Source organism: Balaenoptera musculus, chromosome 1 (assembly GCF_009873245.2).
Source record: "Balaenoptera musculus isolate JJ_BM4_2016_0621 chromosome 1, mBalMus1.pri.v3, whole genome shotgun sequence".
Lineage (NCBI taxonomy): Eukaryota > Metazoa > Chordata > Mammalia > Artiodactyla > Balaenopteridae > Balaenoptera > Balaenoptera musculus.
The window spans coordinates 69,648,873-69,656,892 of record NC_045785.1 but is presented as its reverse complement, the minus strand read 5'-3'; positions in this window follow the sequence as shown (position 1 = coordinate 69,656,892).

Sequence of the window (8,020 nt, the reverse complement as noted above, 5' to 3'; positions counted from 1 at the left end):
CTATTGAAGAGTTGATCCTGCCTGCTGTTAAGGACATTTGTCGTGAACTTTTAGGAGAGGTTGCAGTTCAAAAGGTGGCACGTGTTTCTCTATCGTCTAGCACCATAACTAAATGAACTGATGAAATAGCAGAGGATATTGAGGCACAGTTGTTAGAGAGGATTAATGGGTTGCTGTTGTACGTAATCCAGGTTGACGAATCTACCAATGTCGACAACAAGGCAATAATGCTTGTTTTTGTGAGATATATTTTTCGGGAGGATGTGCATGAGGATTTGTTATATGCGCTTTTGTTACCAACCAACACCACAGCTGTAGAACTATTCAAGTGTTTGAATGATTACATACCAGGAAAACTGAACTGGTCATTTTGTGTCAGTATATGCACGGACGGAGCGGCTGCCACGGCTGGACGGTTTTCTGGTTTCACTACTCGGGTCAAAGAGGTCTCTTCTGAATGTGAGTCTATGCACTGTGTCACCCATAGAGAAATGCTGGCTAGCCAAGAAATGTCACCTGAACTTAACAACGTTTTACGGGACGTGATTAAAATTACCAACCACATTAAAGTACATGCCCTTAACGCGCATCTGTCATGCAGCTCTGTGAGGAGATGGACGCAGAGCACACACGTCTTCTCTTACACACAGAAGTGAGATGGCTTTCTAAAGGCAGATCATTGGCCAGACTTTTTGAGTTATGAGAGCCGCTCCAGAGATTTCTTTTAGAAAAACAGTCACTACTGGCAGCACATTTCAGTGACACAGAATGGGTCGCAAAACTTGCTTACTTGTGTGACAAATTCAACCTGCTCAATGAACTCAATCTGTCACTTCAGGGGAGAACAACAAGTGTGTTCAAGTCGGCAGATAAAGTGGCTGCATTCAAAGCCAAACTGGAATTATGGGGGCCGTGAGTGAACATTCGGATTTTTGACGTTTCAAACATTAGCAGAGATTTTTGAAAGAGACTGAGCCAGGACCCTCTTTCTCCCAGCTGGTGCACGATCACCGATCTCAGCTTTCAGAAGAGTTTGAGCATTACTTCCCAACCACAAAAGACCCCCGAACTGGGAAGGAATGGATCTGCGACCCATTTGTGAATAAGCCAGGTGAATCGAATTTGTCCGTGCTAGAAGAGGATCAACTGCTTGAGGTCGCAAATGACGGTGGCCTTAAAAGTATGTTTGATACAACTTCAAATCTCCATACATTCTAGATCAAAGTCAAGACAGAATATCCTGAGATTGCCACAAAAGCACTAAAAAGCCTGTTTCCATTTGCAGCATCCTATCTTTGTGAAGCAGGGTTTTCTGCAGTGACAGCAACCAAAGCGAGATTACGGAATAGACTGGATATAGCAACACACTTCGGGTGCCACTGTCTCACATCACCCCCAGATGGGATCATCTAGTTGCAGGAAGTTGTTCAGGGCTCCCACTGATTCTGCTTTATGGTGAGTTGTATAATTATTTCATTATATATTATGTAATAATAATAGAAATAAAGTGCACAATAAATTTAATGCACTTGAATCATCCCAAAATGATACCCCACCCCTGCCATGGAAAAATTGTCTTCCATGAAACCTGTCCCTGGTGCAAAAAATGTTGGGGACCGCTGCTCTAGAGGTAATATTCTACGAGGCCATTAAATTGCAAAAGAAATTTTTATTTTTCTTCCTTATTGCAGGTTATCTTTATATTTCTGGCATTTTTTGTCTTCTTTATTCTTTTGTTTCTTTATCTTCTCTTTTTTCTCTATTATGTAATTAATTTTATTTTTAAACTAAAATTAAAAAAAATTATTTTGTCTCAACTATAATTTTAGAGAGCCAGATAAATACTTTATATCCATTTTCTAAAAAAATAATAAATTAGAAAATATTTGCAAACTGCACGTATGACAAAGGAATATTATCTAGAACATGAAAAGACTCTCAACAGTCAGTGAAAAGCAAACAATCCAATTGTAACACGGACAAAGGAAATAAACAGACACTTCGCTGAAGAAGATATATAGATTTTTTTTTTAAACATCTTTATTGGAGTATAATTGCTTTACAATGGTGTGTTACTTTCTGCTTTACAACAAAGTGAATAAGCCATATATATATATATATATATATATATATATATATATATATATATATATATCCCCATATCTCTTCCCTCTTGCATCTCCCTCCCTCCCACCCTCCCTATCCCACCCCTCTAGTTGGTCACAGAGCACCGAGCTGATCTCCCTGTGCTATGCGGCTGCTTCCCACTAGCTATCGGTTTTACATTTGGTAGTGTATATATGTCCATGCCACTCTCTCACTTTGTCCCAGCTTACCCTTCCCCCTCCCCATGTCCTCAAGTCCATTCTCTACTAGGTCTGCGTCTTTATTCCCGTCCTGCGCCTAGGTTCTTCATGACCTTTTTTTTTTTTTTTTTTTTAGATTCCACATATATGTGTTAGCCTATGGTATTTGTTTTTCTCTTTCTGACTTACTTCACTCTGTATGACAGACTCTAGGTCCATCCACCTCACCACAAATAAATCAATTTTGTTTCCTTTTATGGCTGAGTAATATTCCATTGTATATATGTGCCACATCTTCTTTATCCATTCATCAGTTGATGGACACTTCAGTTGCGTCCATGTCCTGGCTATTGTAAATAGAGCTGCAATGAACATTTTGTTACATGACTCTTTTTGAATTATGGTTTTCTCAGGGTATATGCCCAGTAGTGGGATTGCTGGGTTGTATGGTAGTCCTATTTTTAGTTTTTAAAGGAACCTCTACAATGTTCTCCATAGTAGCTGTATCAGTTTATATTCCCATCAACAGTGCAAGAGGGTCCCCTTTTCTCCACACCCTCTCCAGCATTTATTGTTTGTAGATTTTTTGATGATGGCCATTCTGACCGGTGTGAGGTGATATTTCATTGTAGTTTTGATTTGCATTTCTCTAATGATTAATGATGTTGAGCATTCTTTCATGTGTTTGTTGGTAATCTGTATATCTTCTTTGGAGAAATGTCTATTTAGGTCTTCTGCCCAGTTTTGGATTGGGTTGTTTGTTTTTTTGATATGGAGCTGCATGAGCTGCCTGTAAATTTCATTTCTTTTTCATTTGTTTCTGATTTGATCTTTATGATTTCTTTCCTTCTGCTAACTTTGGGGTTTTTTTGTTCTTGTTTTGCTAATTGCTTCAGGTGTAAGTTTAGGTGGTTTATTTGAGATATTTCTTGTTTCTTGACGTAGGATTGTATTGCTATACACCTCCATCTTAGAACTGCTTTTGCTGCATCCCATAGGTTTTGGGTTTTGTTTTCATTGTCATTTGTTTCTAGGTATTTTTTGATTTCCTCTTTGTTTTCTTCAGTGACCTCTTGGTTATTAAGTAGTGTATTGTTTAGTCTCCATGTGTTTGTATGTTTTACAGATTTTTTCCTGTAATTGATACCTAGTCTCATAGTGTTGTGGTCGGAAAAGATACTTGATACGATTTCAATTTTCTTAAATTTACCAAGGCTTGATTTGTGACCCAAGATATGATCTATCCTGCAGAATGTTCCATGAGCAGTTGAGAAGAAAGTGTATTCTGTTGTTTTTGGATGGAATGTCTTATAAATATCAAGTAATTCCATCTTGTTTAATGTATCATTTAAAGCTTGTGTTTCCTTATTTATTTTCATTTTGGATGATCTGTCCATTGGTGAAAGTGGGTGTTAAAGTCCCCTACTATGATTGTGTTACTGTCGATTTCCCCTTTTATGGCTGTTAGTGTTTGACTTATGTATTGAGGTGCTCCTATGTTGGGTGCATAAATGTTTACAATTGTTATATCTTCTTCTTGGATTGATCCCTTGATCATTATGTCGTGTCCTTCTTTGTCTCTTGTAATAGTCTTTGTTTTAAAGTCTATTTTGTCTTATATGAGAATTACTACTCCAGCTTTCTTTTGATTTCCATTTGCATGGAATATCTTTTTCCATCCCCTCACTTTCAGTCTGTATGTGTCCCTAGTTCTGAAGTGGGTCTCTTGTAGACAGCATATATACGGGGCTTGTTTTTGTATCCATTTAACCAGTCTATGTCTTTTGGTGGGGGCATTGAATCCATTTACATTTAAGGTAATTATCGTAACATAATTTAAGCTAACATATGTATGTTCCTATTACCATTTTCTTAATTGTTTTGGTTATTGTAGGTCTTTTCCTTCTCTTGTGTTTCCTGCCTAGAGAAGCTTCTTTAGCATTTGTTGTAAAGCTGGTTTGGCGGGCTGAAGTCTCTTAGCTTTTGCTTGTCTCTAAAGGTTTTAATTTCTCCATTGAATCTGAATGAGATCCTTGCTGGGTAGAGTAATCTTGGTTGTAGGTTTTTCCCTTTCATCCCTTTAACTATGTCCTGTCACTCCCTTCTGGCTTGCAGAGTTTCTGCTAAAAAATCAGCTGTTAATCTTATGGGGATTCCCTTGTATGTTATTTGTTGTTTTTCCCTTGCTGCTTCTAATATTTTTTCATTGTTTTTAATTTTTGATAGTTTGTTTAATATGTTTCTCAGCGTGTTTCTTCTTGGATTTATCCTGTATGGGACTCTCTGAGTTTCCTGGACTTGAATAACTTTTTCCTTTCTCATATTAGGGAAGTGTTCAACTATAATCTCTTCAAATATCTTCTCAGTCCCTTTCTTTTTCTCTTCTTCTTCTGGAACCCCTATAATTCGAATGTTGGTGTGTTTAATGTTGTTCCAGAAGTCTCTAAGACTGTCCTCAATTCTTTTGATTCTTTTTTCTTTATTCTGCTCTGCAATAGTTATTTCCATTATTTTATATTCCAGGTCCCTTATCCGTTCTTCTGCCTCAGTTATTCTGCTATTGATTTCTTCTAGAGAATTTTTAATTCCATTTATTGTTTTGTTCATCATTTTTTGTTTGCTCTTTAGTTCTTCTAGGTCCTTGTTAAACGTTTCTTGTATTTTCTCCATTCTATTTCCAGGGTTTTGGATCATCTTTACTATCATTATTCTGAATTCTTTTTCAGGTAGACTGCCTATTTCCTCTTCATTTGTTTGGTGGTGGGTTTTTACCTTGCTCCTTCATCTGTTGTGTGTTTTTCTGTCTTCTCATTTTGCTTAACTTACTGTGTTTGGGGTCTCCTTTTCACAGGCTGCAGGTTCATAGTTCCCATTGTTTTTGGTGTCTGTCCCCAGTGGCTAAGGTTGGTTCAATGGGTTGTGTAGGCTTCCTGGTGGAGAGGACGGGTGCCTGTGTTCTGGAGGATGAGGCTGGATCTTGTCTTTCTGGTGGGCAGACTGCATCCAGTGGTGTGTTATGGGGTGTCTGTGACCTTATTTTTAATTTAGGCAGCCTCTCTGCTAATGGGTTGGGTTGTACTCCTGTCTTGCTAGTCGTTTGGCATAGGGTGTCCAGCACTGTAGCTTGCTGGTCATTGAGTGGAGCTGGGTCTTGGCATTGAGATGGAGATCTCTGGGAGATTTTTGCCATTTGATATTACGTAGAGCTGGGAGTTCTCTGTTGGACCAATGTCCTGAACTCGGCTCTCCCACCTCAGAGGCACAGGCCTGACACCTGGTCGGAGCACCAAGACCCTGTCATCCACACGGCTCAAAATAAAAGTGGGAAAGAATGAAAGAAAGAAAAAAATATATAAATAAAATAAAGTTATTAAAATAAAAAATAATGATTAAAAAAGTTTTTAATTAATAAAAAAGAAAAAAGAATGAAAGAAAGAAAGAAGAGAGCAACCAAACCAAAAAACAAATCCACCAACGATAACAAGCGCTAAAAACTATACAAAAAAAAAATATATATATATATAGAAAGACAGAACCTTAGGACAAGTGGTAAAAGCAAAGCTATAGAGACAATACCAAACACAGAAGCATACACATACACAGTCACAAAAAGAGAAAAAGGAAATATATATATATATATGTCATTGCTCCCAAAGTCCACCTCATAATTTGGGATGATTCATTGTCTATTCAGGTATTCCACAGATGCAGGGTACATCAAGTTAACTGTGGAGATTTAATCCATTGCTCCTGAGGCTGCTGGGAGAGACTTCCCTTTCTCTTCTTTGTTTGCACAGCTCTCGGGGTTCAGCTTTGGATTTGGACCCGCCTCTGCATGTAGGTTGCCTGAGGGCATCTGTTTCTTGCTCAGACAGGACGGGGTTAAAGGAGCAGCTGATTCGGGGGCTCTGGCTCACTCAGGCCTGGGGAAGGGAGAGGTACGGATGTGGGGTGAGCCTGCGGCGGCAGAGGCTGGCCTGACATTGCAGCAGCCTGAGGTGCGCCATGCGTTCTCCCAGGGAAGTTGTCCCTGGATCACGGGACCCTGGCAGTGGCAGGCTACACAGGCTCCAGAGAGGGGAGGTGTGGATAGTGACCTGTGCTTGCACACAGGTTTCTTGGTGGCTGTAGCAGCAGCCTTAGCATCTCATGCCCGTCTCTGGGGTCTGCGCTGATAGCCGCAGCTTGCGCCTGTCTCTGGAGCTCGTTTAGGCGGTGCTCTGAATCCTGTTTCCTCGTGCACCCCGAAACAATGGTCTCTTGCCTCTTCGGCAGCTGCAGACTTTTTCCCGGACTCCCTCCCGGCTAGCTGTGGCGCACTAGCCCCCTTCAGGCTGTGTTCACGCAGATGACACCAGTCCTCTCCCTGGGATCTGACCTCTCCGAAGCTCGATCCTCAGCTCCCAGCCCCCGCCCACCCCAGCGGGTGAGCAGACAAGCCTCTAGGGCTGGTGAGTGCTGGTCGGCACCGATCCTCTGTGCAGGAATCTCTCCACTGTGCCCTCCGCACCCCTGTGGCTGCGCTCTCCTTCGTGGCTCCGAAGCTCCCCCCTCTGCCACCCGCAGTCTCTGCCCGCGAAGGGGCTTCTAGTGTGTGGAAACCTTTCCTCCTTCACAGCTCCCTACCAGTGGTGCAGGTCCCGTCCCTATTATTTTGTCTCTGTTTTTTCTTTTTTCTTTTGCCCTACCCAGGTACCTGGGGAGTTTCTTGCCTTTTGGGAAGTCTGAGGTCTTTTGCCAGCGTTCTGTAGGTGTTCTGTAGGAGCTGCTCCACATGTAGATGTATTTCTGATGTATTTGTGGGGAGGAAGGTGATCTCTACGACTCACTCTTCCACCATCTTGAAGCTCCTCCTTCCTATAGATGTTAAATTAGCACATGAAAACGCATTGAACATCTTTATTCATCACGGAAATAAAAATTAAAACCACAATGAAATATCATACCCACTAGAATGGCCAAAATAGAGACAATACCAAATGCCTGTGAGGATGTAGAGAAACTGGATAATTCACACATCACTGTTGGTAATGAAAATGGTACAGCCATTCTGGAAAATAGTTTGGCAGTTTTTTTTAAAAGTTAAACATGTAATGACCCTGCAGTTGCACTCTTGTGCATTTATCCCAGAGAAATGGAAACTTATGTTCACACAAAAACCTGTATGCAAATGCTCATAGTAGCTTTTTTTTTTCATGGTAGACAAGAATTGCAAACAGTCCAGACATCCTTCAACTGATGAATAGTGAAACAAAATCTGGTACCTAAACACATGGAATACTACTTAGCAATAAAAAGAAATGAGTACTGATATGCACAACAGAGAATTATGCTGAGTGAAAATAGCCAATCCCATAAATCAATAATACCGTTAATTCTATTTATATAACATTTTCAATTGACAACGTTACAAAATATTGAGAAATTGGTCTTTGCCAGGGCTTAGGGAGGTGGATAGAGTGGGAGGAGGAAGCTGCATTAATAAAAGAGCAACATGAGAGATCCTTGTAGTGATTGAACTGGTCAGTATCTTGACTGTGATGGTGGAAACATAGACCTACACATATGATAAAGTTGGGTAGAATTACATTTACACACTCACATTGCCCCACAGAAACATACATGAGTATGTGTAAAACTGAGAAAATGTAAATAAAATTGGTGGATTATATCAATGCCAATATCTTGGTTGTGACATAGCACCATAGTTTTAA